This window comes from Ischnura elegans, chromosome X (assembly GCF_921293095.1).
Source record: "Ischnura elegans chromosome X, ioIscEleg1.1, whole genome shotgun sequence".
Lineage (NCBI taxonomy): Eukaryota > Metazoa > Arthropoda > Insecta > Odonata > Coenagrionidae > Ischnura > Ischnura elegans.
Genome location: NC_060259.1, coordinates 14,995,010 through 15,020,072, shown reverse-complemented (window position 1 = coordinate 15,020,072; position 25,063 = coordinate 14,995,010). Strand labels below are relative to the sequence as shown.

The window sequence follows — 25,063 nt, the reverse complement described above, 5'->3', positions numbered from 1 at the left end:
GAATAAAAGTTCAGACTGTTTCGTGGAATTCTGTTTCACTTTCACCGTGACTCGCTCCTTCCGCACTTCCCAGGGCGTGTCCGACGCATTCGATTCGATTCGCCGCTGCAAAGGAGCGTCGCTGAAACGCCATGATCTGCAGTCGAAGACATTCGGCATGGGCGCCACACAGCAGCTCGACTCCGCAAATGTCATATCTACGTTTTGCGTGCTTTGAACCACAGTGGAGTTGTGACGCCTCCCGCCGTCATGGACGTTCGAGCGATTTTGTAAGCAAGCCTAATGAGCTGTTTGACGGGTGAAGAATTGACGTTTGAAAAGCGCAATGAAAGGTTGAGTTTCTTATCTTCGTCATGGTATTAATGGCAAAAAACCAATGAGAACCTTCGATACATATTAAAACTGGTGCCAAACTGGACGCATCATTTCTGCTGCTGTGTGCTAGAACAATTTATTTATTGAATCAACAATGATGGCAGAATCGCAACAGTACGTATGAAATATTTTTAAAAGTATGAACAATATCAGGTTACTGTTGCTCTTTGATAAATGGCTTTTCAGTATTTTAGTTTCCTATCATGAAACACTAACGTTTTATTAGTAAATTCATCGTTGTTAATTAAAGCCAAGCTATTATCTTTCCCTCAAAGTACCTACACCTCAGGCAGTTTTACGAATGATAAAAATCGTGGAAACATTTGATTATTTATATTTTGTTTTGAAGCCGTCATGTTAATATTTACGTAATTACACCGCGGTAATAGGAAAAAGAGCCGCCTCAGTACATAGCAAAATTAGTCTTTACGTCAACAGTTAATCAGCTAAGTGTAATTGCATACGATTGTGTCAGCCGGTATTTACCTATCACTTGTAAAATATCCAAAGGGTAATCATCCGTTAACAAATACATTCATCGGATAAGTTCACTTAACAAATGAGTTCGAAATTAAGACGAGCGAGTTTAGCCTGAATATTGGCGTCATTAAAAATGCATTTGTCGACCTGCGATGTATGTGAAACAACTTACAAATGATAATTACATTTTTAATATACCGGGAAACATACAAGGATTAGCTCACGTCGCTATAGCGACATGAACATTAATTTAGGGCCTATTCCCAAAAAGCCGTCACGTAAATAATGTAAAACGTCGGTAATCAATAAACCTAACGAGCATGGAACAGATAACAAAAAATGTACATTGAGGCAAACTGGAAAATTTTGCATTCTCAGAGTCTCGCACTATAATTATAGAGAGCGGTACGCTACCACTAGGCTAATTCGGCATTGAATGTAAGAGTGAATTTTTTTACTTAATTCTACGTGTCCGTATTTCTCATTTTTAGAATGCCTTTTTCTCTCGAACTCGGGCATATATGGACAAAACCCTTCAACCGTATTCCTACCAAAGTGTCTACTTTCGAAAAAAAAGTTTCATCTTCGTTCTTGATGTCACTCACGGAAAGTCTCCTTGATTGACGTGTATTTCCTTAAACAAATGCTTCGGAGTATTAACACTTGAATAAGGTAGCAAGTTATCGTACTTAACTGTGAATTGCAATATATTTTCTGTTATCACTGTCATTGGTTATAATACATTCATGAAGCACTACAACCTCGCATTGATGGCAGAAATTCATCGTTAAAAACCGTGATGCACTACCGCGACTTAGCTTTCACCGGCTCTCATTGACGTGATAAAATTGACGCAAGGTTTAATTACCCACCAACTTCAATCGCAATCAATGCGAAGGTATAATCGGCATATATCATCAATTCAAAGTACGCCAATGTAAGTTTAACTTTACGCATTTCTTCCATTTATTTTTTTTACATTTTATTTATGGGAAGTGACAATATAAAATAGCCACCATCGTAATTATTGAATAATGTGCTATTAAAAAAACAATCATAGCGTAAATTCATAATGGAAATTTTGAGCGCATTACCGCGACGAAGCTACCACGGTCCTTCTTGGCCTTGAATACCTACTTTCACCAACGAGGTAGTCAGAGTGACATCACTAAAAAGTTTCAGAATCGCTCCAGCGTCGTAGCCGTCAATAAATTGACGAAATCCGCTTGTGATGGCCATATGACATTTACAGAATCGAGCTGCAGGGAACACCGGCACCATGAAACTGTAACGAGGAGTCATCTCAACGAGTGCTAAGCCGGAGCCTCCAAGATGTGCAGGCCGAAACATCCGAATGTCGATTGTCATCTGCTTGAGATTGGAAGGCCTGTTTTGGGGAAGTCCTTACAGGGATAACTACTATTAAAAAATTCTCATTTAAAATTATTTGAGATGCTAATATTGGGTTAATGCATTTAATTTATGTAAAATTATTATCATATTCATATAGTATAATCGCAACTTATGGATAATGGAACGTTTTATGTAATTTTATCCAATTCATGAAGACGTCATTCATAACATGTGGAACTGAATGTTTAAATAATACGGTAATGGCCTTACCCCCGGCCTGAAATATTACAAGAGCTATATCGACTGCATTTATGTTTGAGATGGGGCACATGAAATGAGCAGTGCTCCTGCCGTAAAAGAACTGTAGGAAGCAATGAAACACATCAATTACACCTTAAATAACACTAATGCTTTCCGTAGTGCATTAATATTTTCAATTCATTTGAATTATGGCATAAATTGAGGCGTGTGACATGTTTTAAATGTTAAAATTCATTGAAATATTCCATAAGAATAGCATTAGATGCGCTTTTCCCGCGCTTATCGCAGCCCGTCGAAATGAAAGTGGAGGAGCCACTGTTCTGGCATGACGGATCTCGGATAAGTTCGACAGCTTACTCTGTTTCCGTCTTCAGACACGTAGATTCTTCATCGCACAGGAAGTCATATTGCTAGAATGCAGAGGAAGTCATGGCTGAAGTTGCTGCTTTCATTTCAGAATGTCAACGCATAGCACTCATTCATCGCATTCAGCCCCATTCTGTTACAAGAGATGCCAACTCGTTGTGATGTCTTAAGGACACTCCGTAAGTCTTTCCGGAAAACTCCGATTCATTATCGATGATAATTAATTATTATGGAACGGAGCGGATAGCTGGACGACAAAACAACAGAAATTATTCGACTGATAGAATGAATAGATAAAATTAAATTTAATGTTTTCTCCTAAGCTCTTATTTTCCAATGTTTCGGCAAAATGGTTATCAGTCCTGTTAGATGTATATAATACCAGCTGATGGTCCCGTTGGTGGCTCCGTAGACTTTCAGCGGCGGATTAAATAATGGCGTTAAATGCTATTAACAAATTATTAATTAATTATTAATTCTGTTGCAAGAGATGCCAACCCGTTGTGATGACTTTCGTTAGTGAGGGAGCCCTTGGCCGATTCCGTTCTAAAGAAAGAAAATGCAACTTCTATTAAAATAGGCCCTTCGTATTGTACTCTACCTGCGGTTAACAGGAAGAGTTGGTATGGCATTGGTATTTGGTGGAGGCGACTAATATCTGAGGTAATTTGTGCCATGAGGTGAGAAAGGATGGAGTGAAATCCGGTGTCAGCATGAGCATACTCTTAAGGAAAGGCACCAAAAGGACCTCGGCTTAACGTCCCTTCCGACGGACGGAGTGCCCTCCACGAAGCACCCAGCCAAGGATGGGACAGTCTCCGAATAATCTCCGCCACCGCCAGGATTCGAATGCGATCCATGTGGGTGGGAAGGCAACGCTCTCGCCACCACACCAACCACATCCCAAGAATTGTTGCCCTCTTCACTGTGCACGCTTTGGAAAATCCGCCACTGTGCGTTATTATTAGAGCATTAGGAATATAACTGTCGTTTTTTTTAGGAATTGACTTAAGGTGTGTGATATTAAAATGCCCATGAAAGACACTGAATAACTGCACCTCAACATACTACTTGTTACTGATTCATTACCAACTAAGTGGATAACGTAATCAAAGAAAAAATACGTACTTTGAATGTAAATGACGCAAACGTCGACGGTAACTTTTGTAATAAATGATAAAAGAAATATATGGTTCTCTATATACTATAAAGCCCCTTAACGACCACTCACTCACTCATACAAATGTTTGGGGTGAACTAGACAAGATACGACAAAAAGTCTTATGAATACCCCCTCTAAAATTGCTTGAAACCCCAGGAAAAATTATGAAAACACGTAAGTTCCAATTATTTATCTGTCTATTCATATAAAATTGAGTATGGGGATTAGTTCAAAAACTGGCCACCAAAATCCAATGGCGGCGCGGAAATCATACAAACAAACAATCGTAGCAATATATTTGTTTAAGCTTACAAGAGGAGCTAAATTGGAAAAGAACATAAAGGAATTAAAACAAAAAGATAATGTAGGAAATTTAGAAAGTAATTTTTGAAAAGTCGATTTTTTTTATGGCTTCTTTCCATAGAAACAAAAAATTGTTAAATCAAAGCGTATGCAATTGAAAAGCGGGGTAGGAAAATACTCATTGTTTTTGATAAATTACATTCTGTATATGAAATTTCGGTGTTATCACAATCGAAAGTGTGATTTTGACGAATTCCATAGTTAACAAGTGCACATAATGCCATTTTTTAAAAGATGATTCGTGCTGTTGACTGTAGTGCCTGTCTTGTTGCCGATACACGCTTGCAGTCGAGAGATTTCAAAACAAGCCTTCCATAAAATATAAGTGGGTAAAAATGATTTTATTTTCATTGATTGTGATAGCGATAACGTTTAATTTTTTACGTTCTTTTTTCCATTAATTTGGAATGTCCTATTCTATTCACCAGAAGATTTTATTGCGCATTATATTGGATATTAAAGCTGTTTGGAGATGTTTGTGTATCCCGGCGAGTTAAATCTTTAGAGAGAGGTATTCCTGAAGTGGTATCATTCGCGATCATCATAAATCTTTCAATAAAATTCGTCATGCTAGCCCCAATTCATGTGAAGGATCTCCAATTTGCGCATTAGCACTAGATATTGACAGTCAGTTTTTACGTAATTCTATTGTGTGTATCATCCTCTATTAAGCTTACGAAGGGACACCGCAGTCAAAACTCATTCATATTTCAAGAAATTGGTCGAATAATGTGAAAACTAATTAAGAAACGTTTTTGTAATATTTATCATGGCAATTTTTCTCTACTCTTCCACATCCGTCTCCATCTGTTCTATGCATTGTATTCGAGATCTTCCTTTTTCGTTCTTGCCTTCCACTTACCCCTCGTCGACTGTCTTTATCGGGTCATCAGACCTCGAGATATGGCCTATCAGGTTGTTCCGTCTTCTTATTAAGGCTTCTTATTATTTCACGAGGCTTCTCTTCTCTCAAACTCATCTTAGGACTCCCCCATCACTTACTCAGTCGATCCATTTCATCCTCATCATTCTTCTGAAGCACTACGTTTCAAAAACCTCCAATCTCAATTTCTCCGCTTTTGCCATGGTCCATGGCTCACTTTCGTGGAGAATCATACTCCAAATGTAAATTCTGATAAATCGTTTCCTTACGTATATGCTTAAACTTCTCGCCACACTTAAATATTTCCGTGGACTGTTCTCTTTGTTTGGGCTATTGTGCTGATCATATGTTCCTAGCTCCTCCCATCGCTACTTTTCTCAAATAACACAATTGGCCCACCTCTTCCACATATTACTTCCCTTTTTAAGTGTCAGTCCTGACTTCTCTTTTGAAACTCAAATCATATGCTTTAGTAGTTGCGTTCCAGACAAGCTCCATTCATATCTTTAAATCCTTAAGCAAAAATATTATTTAAAAATCAATATTATTGCACCTTTTGGGATATAACGAAAACTAGCCAAAACAGTTCCAAAGTTACGTTTGGAAAAGACAAGTAGATGTTATGGATTCATCAATCGCTGATCGCAGGAAATCATCACATCTGCCCTCAAAAAACAAGGTTCATGTACCCCGCGATAATTTTAATGCAGGCTTCAAAATGAAATAAAATGTGCTTAAATTGCCTGCCAACTAGGTGCAATCACTTTTTGAGTGGAACATGGTAAACCTTATTTTATAGTGCATAGACCCATCGTTAGCCTTCACTCCGAGGAAACTCCGAAGAATGTGTGGAAAAATGTGGCTTCCTATTTGCATTGCAAAAATTCAACGCTGTACGTCCATGAAACAAAGGTGATCTTCGCCACCATGGTTATCAGTTATAATTCCAATGAATTGTGGCTACCGCCAGCCGTGAGATTATATAGACTAAAATTTATCACTTAGGAGTCCAACGGTCGGTTATCGTGGATTTCGTAGTTTGTGGTTGATGAGCCTAAAGAAGGCTTTCTACATTTTCTAAAATTCTACATTTTACATGGGAAAAGTAGTTATATGATTTATCCGTTGCCATCTGATTTATCATTAAGTCCAAACGTTGTTTTGGACAAAGCGCCGTTCATCCTACTGTTTCTATTCCAAGATTGAAATTGCATTCCATCAATCTTGCCTCAAAATCATTCAGCAATGTAAGTATTCATTCCATTAGCTCACAATTTTTACGCTGTTTTATTTAAAATCGTGAGAGAATGGGGAGGAATGGCTCTCGTTTTGACTTCTCTTTCCCTTCAGTCCACCGATTTCTTCGAATGCATTGCGCTCTCGGGTCTGAGTAGACGGACCTATCTGTTTCCAAACTTCCCAGCCAACCTGCACTCAATCCAACCTTGCCTTGTCAATTAATCTTCTTCACACACACCTTCGCTCGGCTATTAGACCAATTGTGCGGAAAATAAATACATGTCATAATAAATTAGTAGTTTCTCGTCCGAATGATATGAAGTCAACCATGTTGATCGACTATATGATAGCGAAAGAATGATTACTGTGTTGCATTTCCTAGAATGAACTTTCATATTTCTCGATAGCGTTCCTGGTGGAAGGTATCGCTTGCAGAATCAGTGGCTCTCATGAGTGAAATTGGAAATAATCAATCTCACGGCTTGATCAACGGAAAATGAGCTGCAACTGCTTCAAATTGGCCTTGCCCCCAACACGTGAATACCGCCCAAATGAAGCAAGCCCCTTTTTTATTGCTACACTCACACGGATCTCTGCGGTTGCCACCCAGGCTCCTCCATCGAGATTCCATCTAAAATCCTCACAACAGAGAGGCATTCGATGCCCAAAATTTCCCATCGTTTTCAGAAGGATAAAATACAAAAGCCATGCCAGTGTTACCATTACCACGTGGCTCAAATATTAGGAAAACTTTGAAACTTTTGTTTGGGTATAATTGAATATTTTATGTCAAACAGAATGTTCACTTTGGGATCTGGAGGGATGGGGTAGAGGCCCACGGAAGGCCTTTCTCGTCCTTAATTATACGACCTCAATATCGCCACAGTAAAAAAACGCCATGGTCATTGGGAAGCCTTAAAATCAAAATTTCTTCCCAAAACCATTGTCCCAGAAAAATCATTTATTGCTTGCTATAAAAAGGCAAAATATTCTAATGGATATGCAAGTGCTATAACGATGAGTTCCTGCCAAGAGGGAATAAAGCGTGTGTGAGATGCTTGGGGAGCGTGTTAATTCCGCCCTTCTCGCCCAAACATTTAACGATTTCAGAAGGCCAAGAACAACAGTTGCGAGAAAGGGGCAATTGCCTATCTAGGTCAACCAAATTTGGTGATATTTGGATGCAGTGTTTCTATATTTATTGCGATACATATAATTCTATATATGGTGACCGTATATAAATAAAAAAATGAGCGATTAATAATTTACCAGGGCTGGAAATTTGCCGAGAGTGACGAAATCAGGGCACTTCTCTTATGAACTGTATGGGTGCTTTAGTTCAATTGCACATGCCAACAAAAGTAGGTATCTTTCTTGTACAGCCGCCTACGTAAACGATATATCAACCCTGATTGCAGAAATATTCGGGCATAAATTAAGTTAAAAATCACTTATTTGTACTCAGTATCTTACTATTGTGACCTGAGAGGCGATTGAGCAAACACTAAGAGCACAAAAGAACGTCGTCAATGGATCAAAAATGATCAAAAATGGCGCCGGGACCCACAGCTTGCTCGCAGGCCTCTGTGATCGAAAGACATGACTGAGGCAGACACATTTCTAAACGTTCTTGCCTCCTCTGATGATTTGTTGGTATTACCACACGTTTCCGAAGAATTCGTTCATTTTGTTCCCGTGCGACCAGCAGCGAGGATATCAGGAAGAGAATTGCTTTAGCGAAGAAGAAGAGCTGCGCTGAGGATCGATGTGTAAGGGAGTTGAGAAAAGGCATTACTCCGTCCGTCGGAGTGGACGCAAAGCCGTGGTCCCCTTTCATTAAGAGTGAGCTAATGTCGACGCCGGGTTTCTCTCCACCCCTCCTTCCCCACCATTCCCTCATGGCGCAAATGACCTTAGCTATCGGTCGCCTCCTCCAATTGCTATACCAGAAGCAAGGAAGTGCTAGATGTGGTGGGCGAAGAGAAGAAACATCGAGAGTGAGTGACAGAAGGTATGGATGGAGCGATTGGCGAGCAGGGTGAGGGAAACGGCGTTAGAGTCGCTGAGGGAGAGTGGGGGGGAAGAGAAGAGAAGAAATAGTTGACACGTATGCGAATGGTGTCCTCTCATAAATCAACAATCCCTCATAAAAATAAAAATTTAATTTTTTACATGTCTAAATAAGTAAGTTAAAGTTATTAACGTATTAACTTCATAATTCTCAATATTCTTGTTGCTACAGAGCTTAAAAGTTCGCGAGATTTACTAAATTTTTTCGCGCTACATGAACGCCCTGTGACGTCAGAATGCGAGTAAGCAGATTCGCCCCATGGGAATAACAAAAAAGTAACGACGATAACAAACATCTACGATGATACTGATTCATAACTTGAATGATGCGTCAAAAACAGTTGTCAATAGTTAAAAAGTTTTTACGGTGCACGTATTGTGCAATGGCTGACTCCCACTTCGTAAAGACGTATTCTGGGAACATTCTGAAGGTAGACTAATTCATGGTCGCTTATTTCTTCTCCTGTAATGAAGATTTCCTGCAAAGTTGAGAAGCCGCGAAATTGAAATGTAACATAAATTAAATCAACAATCTCGTTCGCTACTAATGTTAAGTTTGGTTTGTATCTTATTTAACCAGAACATAAAGTGAGAACAATAATGTCAGTTCAGTTCAGGCCTCCGTCGAGTTCGGACGTCTTGCTCCGCTCCTCGACTCAAGGTTATGCTTTGCTAAGTGTTTTCTGTACTTACTGGCTCGTGAAAGCGTGTTACCGGAATGAGTTCCTGCAAAAATTGCAGAAAGTTAGTGCGAAACACAGTGTTGGAGTGCTCCAATTGTGGAAATAAATTCCACGGAAACTGTTTAGATATTCCTGTAACTAAACAGGAAGTTGAAGCAATTAAAGCCAGCAAGCAAGTTTGGCGATGCATCGAGTGCACCAATGTTCGCAGGTTCAGCATGAACAGTGACTCTACTGGTGCGCCGAGTAAAAGTGCGTCCACGAGTTCTCCAACGGATTCAGTTTTAGATCTTTTTAAAGAAATCAAAGCTGTTCTGAAGTCAACGAAGGCTAATCTTGGAGACTCGATTAACAAATTATATGATCGGCTGGACGATTTATCTTCGGTGCTTGAGGATCACAGTAAGAGATTCGGCGAGTGCTATGCTAGAATGGACTCATTAGAAAGTGAAAATTGATCGCTGAAGAAGCTAATTGCGCTTCTTGCAAAATACTCTGATGGCCTTGAACAACGCAGTTTAGTAAATTCAGTTGATATTCACGGTTACCCACTTCAAAAAAACGAAGACCTCCCGAGCATAATTTGTAATATCGGAGCCGAGTTGGGGGTTACAGTCAAAGCGCACGACATTGAGAGTTGTTACCGCTTCAAACCCAAGTCGGAAAGTGGGCATAGTGGTATCCACGTCAAGTTCCTCCGTCAATACATCAAAGAAGATCTACTGGCAAAAAGAGGAGTGAAGAGGGACTTCTCTACGCGGCACCTGAACCTCGATGTGTCACCCACCCCTCTCTACATAAACGAGGCCCTTTGTCCTGAGAGGAGAAAAGTGCTGCATGCTGCAAGAGCTGCTAAAAATTAGAAAGGCTATAAATACTTGTGAATACGTGGAGGTAAAGTTCTAATGCGAAAAGCTGAGAAAGAACCAGTGTTTGTTTTGACGAGTTTGGATGATATAAATTTTTTATAAAATTAAGAATGTCAGATTGTACTAATAGTAAGACGTTCCACAGTAGTGTATTAAGTATTATACACCAAAATATCCGTAGTCTCAGAGCAAACTTTGATTTATTTGAAACGTATCTGCATAGCCTTTCTTATTTACCGACTATAATCATATTAAGTGAAATATGGGTTTAAGAACATGAACTTAACAATTACAAATTAAATGGTTATAAATACTTTGCCCAATGTAGTAATAGTAGTCGAGCTAGAGGTATTATTGTTTATGTGCAAAGTAAAATAGATTTCTACTCTACTGTTGTTCAAGCTGTCACTGCTGATTTTGTTCAGGTGGCCCTCAAACTTGAAAATTTTGAGTTACAGTTAATTGCTCTTTCTAGAGATCAAATTTTTCCGGTCTCACAATTTTTAACTGAATTTGAACCGCTAATGTATAGTTTAAAAGGTAATATTATTGTCATTGGTGACATGAACATAAATATTATGGCACCTTCTAATGATTCTGATTATTATTTAAACTAAATGAGCTCCATGGGATTAGCGTGTCTAATTGACTCGCCAACCAGGGTAACAGCAAGCTCCGCTACCTGTATTGATCACTTGTTTGCTAGGTTATGTAAGATGTGCTCTCATAACCTCCGAACAGAAGTGCTTCATGAAGCAATAACCGATCACTCCTTGATTAGCTGTTGTATTAGCGTGAAAGAGCCATTATGCAAAGAAAAATTAACGACTGCGCCTATCAAAACTAAGATAGATTATGAATATTTTAAAATCAAAGTAGCCGAAGTAGATTGGGGTTCAGTTGTTAACGAAGTAGACGCATCAAAGGCTTTTTCGTTATTTCATGATTTTCTAATAGGTGCGCTATCTGAATCAAGAATGAAATTCAATACTTATGACACACGCAAAAAATTAAAACCATGGATAACTAGTCATCTACTAAACCTTATTGAAAGGAAAAATTATTCACTTAAAAAATATAGACGCCATCCACTAAACGAAAGTTTAGCAAAGGAATTTACAAACTGTAGAAATAATTTAAAAAAGGAACTCAGGATTGCCTCCAATAACTACTATTTAAAAAGATTCCAAGGAGCAAATTGAAACTCTAAAATGCAGTGGAAAATATTTAAAGAAAGAACCGGTCGCATACCACTCAGCCCAATTGAAATCTGTCTGGAAATAGACGGTAGTATCACTTCTACTCGGTCTAAAATAGCTACGGCATTTAACGACTATTTTGTTTCTTCCTTTGATGGCAATAATAATAGTAATGATAGTGGTATTGATGAATTCGTCGCTGAGTGTTGCGGTTATTCACATAGCTTCGAATCAATGTATCTGGAACCAGTTGCCCCGCTGAAATAGCTAAATTAGTGAGATCCTTTCCTTCCAGCAAAACCCCCGGTTACGACAACATAAACAGTGAAATTTTTAAACTAGTAATTGATGACTTAGCTCCCATTGTTACACATATATTTAACCTAAGTTTCATCAGTGGTGTTTTCCAGACGAGTTGAAAAAGGCGGTGGTCACGCCCTTATATAAAAAAGGGGATCGTTCAAGTATACTCAACTATCGTCCAATTTCATTGCTATCGATATTTTCCAAATGATAGAGAAGCTAGTCAAGTCGAGATGAATTAAATTTCTAGACAAAAAAGGCTTCTTCAGCAAAAACGAGTTCGGGTTTTTAAGTGAAAAGGGCACAGAGGATGCTCTAGAAAATTATTTCACTCATGTTTACAGAGCCATAAACTCAAATCGACGCACTGGCAGCTTATTCATTGACATTAGCAAGGCTTTTGATTCCATCGATCACAAGATTCTACTCTTTAAGCTTCAGAGGACTGGAATTCGTGGAATGCCACTGAAATGGTTTAACAGTTACCTGTCATCGAGAATGCAGTGTGTAAAAATTGGTGATGTTTATAGTAATTATAGTATGATAACTTCTCGAGTGCCTCAAGGCTCTGTCTTGGGTCCAATCCTATTTCTTGTTTATATAAACGATCTATGTAATTTCAATTTTAGAGGTCATGTGACAGCATTTGCTGATGATGTCGCCTTAAATTATTCAGGTTTAAACTGGGTAGATGTAAAATATGATATACAGTCTGATCTGATCAATTTGCGACGTTGGTTTTCCTCCAACAAATTGAATATGAGTGTAGCTATAACGAAGTATATATGTTATAACTTATGTAACAGGTACAAATTTGATTGGGTTTTACGTTATCATGAAGAAAATTGTCCTATAACTTTATGCAATAGCTGTAGACCCATTGAACGGGTCTCTAGTATTAAGTACTTAGGAGTAACAATTGATGATTCCTTGAAGTGGAATCAACATATTAACAGTCTCACAAATGTTATGCGTCACACACTGGCAAAATTTTTATTTCATTAGAAATTTTGCAAGTGAAATTTAGAAATTCATGTCCTGAAAGCTTTCTAAAGACAATTTATAACGCCTTAGTAAATACCAGGCTAAGCTATGGCATTTTTTGTTGGGGTGGCGCATATCTAAACTCCTTGAAACCTGCTGTTTTTTTACAAAAAAGAACTGTACGTATTATTTTGAAAAAGGACAGATTTGAAAGATCCTTCCCACTTTTTCTTCATTTGCGTTTGCATCCGTTGAGGCATCTACATATTTATAAGGTCCTACGATGTTTTTATGCTAGAAGTGGCAACTCTAAAATATTTCAGTCCCTGCCTTCTCCCTTTACCCTGCGTAACATAAGTGTGCCCTTACCACAACCAAATTTGACTTTGTTTAAAAGATGTTTTTTGGACGTAGGACCAAAGGTTTTTAATTTGTTACCCCAGTCATGTTTTATTTCAAAGTCTTTAAAAAAGTTTTTGCAAAATGTACATTCTTGGCTTCTCACTAAAGAAAGTGTAGAACAAATTTTGTTTTAAAATATTGTTGTAAATGAATTATAAATAGTACTTTAGTTGTTTTTTTCATGTACGCACTTTGGTTGTATAGATTATGATGGTAACACAAAATGAGCTACACTATATGTAAAGCATAAATATTATTATTTTGGATGGTAGCCTCAAACAGGTTATCCTTCGCGGCTACCTAAAATTACTCAATTTTGTTATTGTCATGTAATTTGTGTGTGGAGTAATAAAATTATCATAAAATTATTATTATCATTATTAATCTCATACATTGGAAATCTCCGTATATGAGGATGATAGAGAATCAATAAGCGCCATTGGTCAAGACTGTGCTGCATCTTTTATTATAAATCCATTATTTAAACCTGTCAATTATTCAGGATAAATATTTCACATGATTGATCATGAAATTAGCATATAATGCTATGAAAAATACATTGTACAGAGAGATAAATAGGTTTTTCTAAAACTGGGACAAATAGTCTACTGGCACCACGTAAACATTGTTTACTGGACTCTGACGTCACGCTCAGCCAACATGGCGATGGGTCGTTTGGAGCGTAAGATTACTATACAATTTTCAAAGTGGAATTTTTCGAATAATACGTAGGTTAGAGAAGAACTGATTTCACCGTAATTTTCAGAACGAAGGATATTTTTTATTGCATAATCATCCATTTTTAGTGGAATTCCCCATTGTGAGTCGAAAAATGGGAAGTTCACCGCGGGAAGAGGGAAGGAGGCTTGATTCGTATAAATACCCTAGTAAACCTTAACCGTTGTAATAACTTAATTAACAGGTGAGGGTAGAGATCACCACATACGAAACCAATGTTTTGAGCAAATCAAGCACTCGGGGAACTGAGAGCTGCGTTCCTCGAGCCTATGATGCACATCAAATTGACCACTAATGATATGTCAAATACGCGCAAACGTTTAGATTACATGTATTATAATAACCCTCTATCGACTAACCACTTAAATATAAATACTTGAGGCTTAAGCTCATAAATCAAGCATTCCATCATTTTGGATATTTACCCAAGAATATACCCGGGTCCATAAATATCTTCCGCTCTGGCCGTAGTGAGTGTAGCCTTCCCACATCGCTATCGTGCGAGGTGTGCTTTACACATTGGGTTTGGTGTTTTTCTTTGTCCCTGCTGTTGATTACATTTTGTACCAAATGTTGGTCGTTTGAATAAAAATTGATTAAAAATCCTCTCTTAATTTATGCTAACTAACGTCTAGTTGGTTTTCGTACCTTACCATGGTGATAACGAATGCACTCTCACTGGTTCTCAAGCCGCGTTTGTTGCTTATGAGTGAAAGAAAAATGAGGGCCCAGGGGAGCCGTGCGAGGATACAACGCACCGGGGCAGGGACCCACCAATCGTGCTGGGGCCGTATTCTGTAACTCCAAACCGATCGGTGCGGCACCGATTCGTCGGGTGCGACGTCACACCGACTCCTGGTAAGAAGTCGTGCGATTCTGTACGAACCCGGTCGGTGCGGCACCGACGAGAGGACGGGAGATCGTCGGTAGACGTACCGACAGCAAAGAGGTGTCGGTACGGCCACCGACTAGTGGGTTTCATGCGTTTCATGAATTCCCCGGTGCGCATTGTACGTTTTATTTTGTTTTTACCTCATCACCGAGTAAATAATGAGGTTTTCTCCAATGTTATCTTATTCTGCCCCTTCGAATACGCCTCTATAATTCACTGTGTCATCATCTATATTAATTACCTTGACAGAAATATAAGATAATGGTTAATAAAAATGAGGTTTGCTAACATATAATGACTTTCTCTCATTTATGTTACCGCACTTTCACTCGCTTTTAATAGGCTTTATTTATCTCTATCATCATTTTTTTGCTCCTTTGACATAAAAAAGATATTTTTGATTAAATATGAGTTTTGCCGCAATGTTATCACTTTATATCACTCTGAATAGGCGACTGTTATTTCACTCCATCATCAATTTGGCGTTTCTCTCGGCATAGAAATAAGATCTTTTTATTTAAGTATGAAGTTTGCCACAACGGTATCAGTTTCTTTCATTTGTAACGGGCAACTATATTTCATTTCATCGTCAGCCATTGATTCCCTTGACGATAAAAGAAGATATTTGTTAATAAGTATGAGGTTTACCGCAATATTATCATTTTCTCTCACTTGGAATGCGCAACTTATACATATGTATTTCACCCAATCACAATTTATTTACTTCCTCGTCATTACACTTCTTTTAATTGCACCCAGCTCCATATTTTTATAACAATTTCCTAACTTGTTCCTCTAATATTACATTTGCATTTGAATCCTACGTTCACGTTCCATAGTATGCTATTTTCGTCTGCTACGGTGCCAATGGCATAACATTCCGTTGATAACATTTATACGGAACTTACTTATTAATGACAACTATATTACCAAATCATGAATAAATAGCATTATGCGGAACCAATATTTAAAAAAAGAAACTACGATCTCAAGGATAGTTTCAATAATTCATTCCAGCAACAACAATCTCCATCACATACAAACTTTATTGTGATGTTGTAATATTGTTTCCTTCGATTCTGTAGGTACAGCATTACTACCACACATTATATAAGCATTGTTAACAACTTATCCAATATCGTTTATCTTAATCTAGCAATAAGTCGTAATTTCCGCAAATAAAAAGATTGAGAATGACGACAACAACTGTGCCAATGAGTCTTCACTTGTTTTTACCCTTCTTTCATTGGTGGAGACACGTCAAACTTCGGATATATTCGGATTTTCCCTGTTTGGGAAGGAAGGGGAACCGTACCGACTGGTTTGAAACCGACGACCTTACAGAATCGCTGAAAGTGTCGTCGTCGGTGCGGAATCCGTTGTCGGTACGGTTTGATGTCCAGTCGGTGGGCTTGAAAGGGAAACCGACCGGTGCGGCACCGACGAAATACAGATTACGGCCCCTGATTACCCCGATCACCCGGGGAGGGGATTGGATTGGAAGGAACAAGGAAAGAGGCGCCGCGCAGTGGGCTGAAATCGAAAAAAGCTGGACAAAACCTCAAAATCGATTTTTTAAAGTGCGGAAATTGAAAATTTGCACAGTTGTTGTCAATAAATTAGTGCATTTTTTGACGCAAACCGTTTTTCACAGGTAAATTTTTTAAAAATTTTTTGGCCTCAAAGTTGAACAAATTTCGCAAAAATAGCCCCCATTGAATTTTTTTCGAAATTCAGCATGTTAAAACTAATGCCACACCTTCTGTAGTAATTCAATAGAAACAAAAATTTACAATGTTATTATGCGATTTATTATTGTTTATTTTTGGCAACTTTCACGACTCAGTTGTATTATTTGTGGCCAATACGATCCAAATGGCGGACCCTGTTTTTCGTCGAAATTTTGTGTTCATGTAGGATTATAAAAAATGATCACCGAGTTTCCTCGAGATATTTACACAACATATACAACAAAATTTATAGAGTATGACACCAAAAGGATAATTGCGACCACCTGCGACGCCGAAATTAAGATCGATTTTTCGAACGTGCGGCACAGTTCGAAGCTCGCCGTTGGCTACGGTGAATATCGTGCTCAACAGATGTTGGACCATGAATCATTTAAAGCAGATTTATTGCATAAAAGCTATATTATCTTAGTACCACATTTCATCAGCACTTCATACACCCTAGTTTCTTCACTTTCTTGCGATATTTATCGTCGATACGATACAAAATGGTGGACCCTGTTTTCTGTCGAAATTTTTCGTTCATATACGGTTATAAAAAAGGATCACCGAGTTACCTCGAGATATTTACACCACGTATACAACAAAACCTATAGCGTATGAAAAATCCGCTTCCAGACAGATGTTGTGCTCTATAAGCGCCCATTCATCTTAATGGCAATCTTTTGAGCCACAAGATATTAATTGGTATTGCGCACAAAATATTTTTTCTTTTGTTTATTATGGTATTGGAAGACCACAGCTCGCATGTGCCCCGACGATAGTGTTGAGCGTTTTAAATTTACAAGTAACAGAGTAAATCACTAATGTTGCAAACAGAAGACGAATATTGAAAGTTAATCTTAATTGACTCCTTCGATTGCGATTCTTTTGCAAATTAAATGAATTCCAATAAGATTCCTGTTGAGTCGTTCATAAATGATTATTTTCTGTCAACATTTAAGGCACTATATCAAAAAATCATGCCTTCAGACGGTAATTCATATAAACTACGGCATGACAAGTATTTCAAGAACCAAACTTCAGTTCTAAGGCACCATAGCCTGTGAACTGTGACTGGGCACGTGAAGTGTTCATTTTCCCATGATTCGCGAAAGTTTCGTTCAAGAAGTAAAGCTTTCTATTAAATGATCGGCGTGTTTTCCAATCGTTCAGGTTGGTAAAAATACACCATATGGCATTTCACGCAAATGTGTGTGACCACTCATCTCCCGAGCATCTTTACCTGGGATGAAAGAAGCACTGCAAACATAAAGAGTAGTCACCAATCCCAAGCTTAGGCGGCATTCGAGGCAAAAAGACCGTTACTCTGCTCCAAGATCGTAAGAATGGAGACACGGAAAATAATATGTGATAATACTTGCGTGGGCAGTGGCACTCAGCGAATAAAAAAAATTGGACAATTGGAAAAGATGACCAGGAAATAGACGTTAGTGGTTGTGGCGGCAGGTGTTGACGATGTGATGGGCGAATATCGTGGGAAACGGAGGGTCGTATCGAAGAATGGGAGAAAAAAGGGAACTGTGAGGCATCAAACGTCTGAGAAAGAGTCGCGTCATAGGATATAGCAATCACGAGAGGAATGTAATTGGGGGAAAACAAGAAGGAAAAGCACCAGAGGAAGGCCTATATACTGGATAGTGATACATAATGGAAATAATGATAATCACATATCGACCACCTCCGTTCATTTTTTGTTCAATTTACCTTTAACTCCTCTGACTACATTTAATTCCACAGCAGAAGGCTAAGGGCTGGTCTACAACGAGACATGAGCTGACAGACGTAATTCGTAAGGGAGCCAAAATGCTATGGATGTAAGCCGTAAGATACATGGTTGATGTTCATCCTTATATCATACGGCTAGCCAATCAGAGCGCACCTCGAGCACGACTGCTGTCAGTTCAACGTCTCGCCAAACCGGAAGTGAGTGATAGGTTATTGAGTTGAACATAGTCTTATGTATGTCCAAGAAGTGAAAACTACGAGAAACTTAAGAAAAATAAGAAAATATCGGAATGAATATTACATATATACTTCATTTAGTCAAATATTTCCAATTATATTAATGAATTTCGTATTTTGGTGTTAACTAACACTTAAGAATAAAGAAAAATATGAACATTCTGAGTAGGCGATACCGAAAATAATTCTATCAAGTCGCTCAATGTGGTTAAAACATTGAAAAATACAGGAATAGAGTTATATAGTGTACGTTTGAGTACATCGAGAGGGTTCAGAGTGTGGAAGAATGCACGGTGAACAAAGTAACTCGACAACTCGGCACTCGGGAAAATAGTCGATGTTCAACCTCTCAAAAGCGGTAATCATTTAATTTAATCCTGTCCCAGCGATCGGATGAGATTTAAATGACTTCGCATTTTTGGCATGCCATCTTTCAATAATTTATAAATTTCATGATATAGGATCAGTATCGTTGAAAATTTTTGTAAACTTACATAAAATAATGTGTTACCATATTATAATTTATCAAAACAATTTGAATAAATATTTATTAAATAATTTATCTAATCCTATGAACACAATGGATACATTTTCAGTTTTCAAAATTTTAAATTTTGTTTCCATTACCCAGCGTGATCTTTAGCATGCCATGCATTAATTTAAAATAATTGCATGATATAATTTAGTGATAAATGGTTAAAAATTTCATAACCGATTGTATATTTTCAATAGTATTACCCGTTTCGCCTACATGAAAATTCATGACTTTCATTTCAAAACCCATTTCTTTGACTTCGTTCTGTTATTACCGAATCAAGCCATGTAGGTACTTAGGTTCTCTTGTTTCAAACGTCAATATGGAAATATTCAAATGATTTTACTTGTTAGTCTGCTTTGTGTGACATGTTTCGAAGCTATATAAGCATAAGCCCACTTCTCATTGTTCAAACCTGTACACGCTGTTTTTTCTTTTCCCATGTTTGGCACAAACTGCACACCTCATTTGGTGCTTTCATTTCTTCCCAGCTGCAGGAATTCTCTGAGTCTTGGTTGTAAATTGTCTATGGAGTGACGGCCTAGTACAAACTGTCCGTATGGAGTTACATATTTCAAAAATATTACCTCGAGCAGCTGCACGCGAAATGATAAGAGGGCCATTTATTATGCATGTTTTCCAAGTGACTAACGTATAAATTTAGGACTTCGGCATTCAATAGTCTCCTAAATAACGTCTTAGACTACTTGTTATGGCGTTTTCTTTTCATTAGGAACGAATTCAATAACAGGTCCTTGAGATCCACCCCACCCATGAATTTATTATGATCTAACAAACAAACAGACTTCCGAGTCTCTTTTTGGCCTGTATACACTATTCTCATTTCTTCATAGTGGAATGCGGAAATCATGAATACAATTTTTTGCCATCCATTTAAGAACAAAAATAGGCCCAGAATGTTTTCCACATATTTCGTCCCTCTGCAGTTTCATCTCCTTTAACTATTTTGGTACATCCTTTTGGTTCAACCTTAACGTCTCAACAAAGTCAGTCTCATATTCGCTTTTCAGTAGTCTTGCAAGAGCAGGAGAAATATAAAAACTGACCATTCAAACACAGCGTCCTTGATTGCGCAGTGTTCCAGCCGCATAGCGTCAATTTCAGTGTTCGTTGATATAATTTTCTCCATCACTTGCCGAACTCACACACTCGTCTGAATCACTTGCTAGTAATTCTTCAATATTTCGTCAATTGGGAATTGCAATATTTTTCTACTTGTTGAAGCCATAGCACGGATCCCCAATTATAAAAATAGCCATGCACAGGAAGTGCACCCGACGAGAATGACAACTCTCTGCCTGAGAGAACACCACGCAGTATGAACGGATCGAGTGGACTGAAACGCGTGGTTTCGAAAATCAAATATCAAGAGAATATCTCGAGGGGGCCCTAGGAAACGCTGATCGTTCAGAAGGACTCTAATCTTCGTTGATTACTGTTCGCGAAAGAAAAAATAAAGAAATGTAAAGCGAAGCACATGGTCCCTTCGCTAAGGACTAACGAGGCGAATCAGACACACTTGGGGCTCTAGGTGATGACACACAAGGGAATATCAGAGGGAGGACAGAGAGTTAATAATGAAGATATCGTATCTCGTGCTAAAGGAGCTGACCCTTCTTGACGCCTCACAAGCAGAATAGGCAGCAGTTTTCAAGTACACACTCAAAAAAAGGATTGGATGTGGCATCCAATTTTTATTGGGTAAGTGAAAGTTGGATGCAGTATCCACTGCAAAAGACACGGCAGCCAACGCGATTGGGTGTACTATCCAACTAAATTGGACGCTCGCAACTTGGTTGTAGGGTCCACGTGTTGGTCCCCACACCAATCATGAAGAGATCGCTCATCCAACAGTTGGATCCCACAGCCAACTCGGTGGTGAATATTGCTTCTACGCCAGAGCCATCTAGCGATAAAATGCCATACAGTTAGTGATGGACTTAGTCGGTCATTCTCGTGATCCCAATCACGGTGACCATTCATTTGAGTGACTCTGTCATGAACGGGAGGTCATGATTGTGGAAAGTGGACGGCAATCACGACCGAGTAGGCAATCACGACCGCGTAGACAATCACGACCGCATAGACAATCACGACCGAGGGGGCAATCACTACCCTGTTGTCAATCATGACCCGCTGATCGCTCTCTACTTAAGGGCAATATCTACGAGCTTCGTATGTAGCTTGTTAAAAGAGAGATGAGTTGTTATTATTATCATTAATCTATAAAGTTTTTTCATTTGTTAAAACCAGAAACTAGTTAATTTTTATCTTAATTACTTCCAAAACATTTACAAATACAGAATGTGCCTTAAATGTTGTTTATTACACTCCTTTCATTGTTTTTCAAGATACAGAATCAACGATAATTTCCAATCATTCGTGGGGCATAGGGTTAGTGATCAATATTTTAATATGGAAAGTCAATATAAACAATCATAGGCGGATCCAGGGGGGGGGGGGCACGGGGGCACGTGCCCCCCCCAGACCCTCAATGATATGCATGATTTTTAATACGGTCCCATTATCATTGCGTTCGTTTTGTATTACGAGGTATCCTTGTGCCCCACCCAGAACAAAATCCTGGATACGGCCTTGCTTGTGCCCCTCCCAGAAAAAAATCCTGGATCCGCCCCTGTAAACAATGGAACTGATTGAAAGGCATGAAAGAAAAATGGGCTCTCTCAAGATTTTCGGCATATCACTTAAGATATGTACGCCATAGGTACCCTGAAATGTCGATTATAGAAAACTTTAAAATTATTACGAACGTTGCCCCTAAAAGTGATTGCAATACCATGCCCATGCCATTCATCACGACGAGTGAAAGAGCAGTCAAAAACGGTCAATTCAGGTCGCGAGTAACGATCATCAACCGCGACATCTTCGAAGAATGATAGCGATTGGACTGTGTTTGAGAATGACCTATGCAATGAACAATCACGAATGACCTAATGGCTGGCGATTGACGGAGAACGACCACGATCACGAATGACCTGCGTCTAGAACAATCATGAATGACCGACGATCGCGACTGATGGAGAACGTCCACGGTCACGAACGACCGACGTGAGGAAATGACCCTCTCGGTCATCTGAATGATCCCGTTCACCGATCAATCTCGGAGATGACCCTGGTCACATGATTCGATCGTTCATGACCGACCCATCACTACATACAGTTCTTAAGTGCACATGTTTGGCGTGCTTCAAGGTAAGTAAATGTTTTTTCTGTTTGCTCTAGCATTTGTGAAAATATAGCCATCCATTGGCATAATACTTTTTTATATTCTTAGAACACTTCTTCTTAGAACAAGAAGACGAAAAGATATGGATAATCAAACTAGGGATTTTCTTGATACTTTGGACCTGACCAGTCTCGCGGGAAAATTTACTGGTAAGCTTGCTAATTGTACTTCCGTTACTATGCACAACTCTTATTATATTTCGCCGTTAAAGGTTTTATCTTGTTATTTGATGTTATCCTCAGGTTGGATTTTGTGTTTTTAACCCTTGTTTTCTCGAAAATAATTCCGGTCAATTTTCAACGACTGCCATATAAATTATGGTTTTTGTTACTAAATGAATTAATACATTTTAGCTTGCATTTAGTACATGCGTAGCACTATTACTAAATGATACATTGGAATTCTCAATTAATCCATTAAGGAAAATTTTCAAGCAGTTTTCCACAAATTCAATATCCACTAAATGTGTGTCAACTCGAGGATCATCACCAGAAGCCAGACTCTCATGAAAGATGTGATATCATGTGAATCAAAAAAGGCTATAATGAGATAAAAATTTGTGAAAAAGTACTTGATAGTTATCATTTGGATATGGATTTCATTATCAATGATAATTTCATGCAAACTATAGCCTGAGTATCACTACGCAAAGTGAAATGCAGACACTTGTATACTAATTATTCAAGGCCTGTACTCTAAATGCATACAATATCATGCGTATGAGCTGCAATTCAGAACTGTGTATCGCGAAATTTAGAACTCAGGTCGATATAGACCTTTTCTGCCCGTATTCGAAGCTGTGTAACATATCACAGAATTTTATCTATAATTTTTCTCCTGATATACTAACTCCTGATGTTTACACGTTCAAAAAATGGATGCTGATTTATCTAATGCATTAATGGCTTATGCTAAGAGTAGGAAGTTGCTGTCTTTTCATGTCTAACCTAGGCAACTAACTGTAAAAGAGGAACCAATAAACGAAACACGTATTTAATGGTGTAGAGATTTTAAGTATGGTAAATAAGACTATTTAGCAAGAGTATTACCTTTCTTTGATCATCATTCATTCATTCAACAGCATTCTTTCTTTGATCTCAGAAATAATTAAAATGGAATCTTAAATAAGCTCTTTTTCCAGCATGAGTATTTTTAATGGCATAGTTATTTCTTTTTGCAGATGAATACATTGACTATACAAACCTAATGATGTTGACGAGAGAGGACGTTGAATGTCAAGTGCCTCCCATTGGGCCTTCAGAAAAAGTAAATGAAAGGTGATAAAATACTTCATGTTCGGAAGCACGAAGGTAGTATCATTTTAAAAGGATATAGACTATCATTTATTATTTGAATTGACGTTAATGTATTTATGAATTTTGTGACTATTGAAAATCTTTCATCTCTTGAAAATCATTTGATATATGTACGTGACTATATATCATCAAAAATCTATTGTGAGTGTGTAAGGCAACTGATTTTTTCTGCCCCTTGCCAAGATTTGCCACATGTCAAATTTGAATATGCTCGCGATACAGTGATGGCTACAGTAAAAATTATGTTTTCTAAGAAATTTTGAGGGACTACGATGTTTGTGTACACATACTTCTTCATTTATGTTTAGCCTCTAACAAGTGTCTTTAGCAAGGTGCGTTACACGTGCTCATACGTTGCCTCCAGTATTACATTAATTAGATGTATTTAAAATATCTTGGGTAATTTTATGTGATAGACATCGGAAAATTAGTGAAACCTCCAGCTCTAATGTTTATAGCATTCTAATCATTATTCAAAATTTATACCATGGAATTTGGACTACCACTTATTAAATTTGTACTTACATTTTGCAGAATTTTCATCTTCCTGATATCTATTCCCGATATTTGGCTGTTGAATTGTGTATATGTCGAAACAGGGGTTGGAATGACCGGGTTTTTGGGAAGTTGTTATCTATTATGTTATTCACTTCTCCCTGAAGTTATAGGAGGTAAATATTCCACTTAAGATAGAAAAGGACTCTTTTGAATTACATTAACTAGAGGTGACATAAAATAGGGAGTCTAAAAATGCAAACAAAAATAACAGGCTACCTGAGAACAGAATGGGCACAACTTTTGCCTATTAAACCACACTTTCAAAGAAAACGAAAAGGAACACACACAACTTCAAACCATTTGATTGTACAAGAAGCACTGAAAAACTTCATCTTCGACACATGAATCCAAAGTACGCACAGTTAATTCCTTGAAAATCGAGTGTGAACTCATTTCACTCCGTTCTTCTCGAGAATCTTGCCGTTACTAGAAGGAGGATTCAAGAAAGATAGTCCACTAATGCCATGGTCCACTAAGACTGATTCAGCTGAGGGACGAAATTGAGGTCAAAAAAATGCATTTAAGTAAACAAGAGACGTCACGGTCCATCTCCTTGAGAGCCTAATATTAATGTGTGGTAAACTCACGAGACACTAATGGGTCTCATAGGTCCCATGCGGATATAAATGACCACGCCACGTCTTAAGTAGTCACGCCTTCGTCATAGTTGCCATGATGAAAAAGAAAATAAATTCCGGATATTAAAAGTAGAAAACATTTAGCCACAGATGGAAGCAGTTAGAATACCCGCTCTCATATGAGCTCTTCGAAGCCACTTAAATCATGCCCAAGTGGAAATGTAAGATAAAAGTCCCTTTGCCGTTAGGGGGAGTGCGTCACAGGAGAACAATGTAGATTTTTATAAGTTGATGAACATGAAATTAGTAAAAGGACGGCTAGAAGGTGAGGGGCACTTATACTTCTATGTCTCGCCACTAAACACCTCATTATTAGGAAATATCTTTTTAGCCCTCCTTTTTCATTGTACAAATAGAAAAAAATACAAAAACTCTAAGGTCTTTAACATCCTTGTGGAAGGCATAAATTGTAT

At 38.2% G+C, this 25,063-nt stretch overlaps 1 protein-coding gene and 1 long non-coding RNA gene across 2 annotated transcripts in view; one reads left to right on the top strand and one right to left on the bottom strand.

The window, feature by feature from the left end:
• The window catches only part of LOC124170886 (protein spaetzle 3), a 192,533-nt gene that overhangs the window by 148,996 nt on the left and 18,474 nt on the right, over positions 1–25,063 (bottom strand). The gene's annotated exons all lie outside the window — the stretch shown is intronic.
• LOC124170888 lies at positions 22,067–23,514 on the top strand. Its single transcript, XR_006867605.1, has 3 exons — positions 22,067–22,104; positions 22,187–22,287; positions 23,319–23,514. It is a non-coding gene; the product is annotated as an uncharacterized LOC124170888 (long non-coding RNA).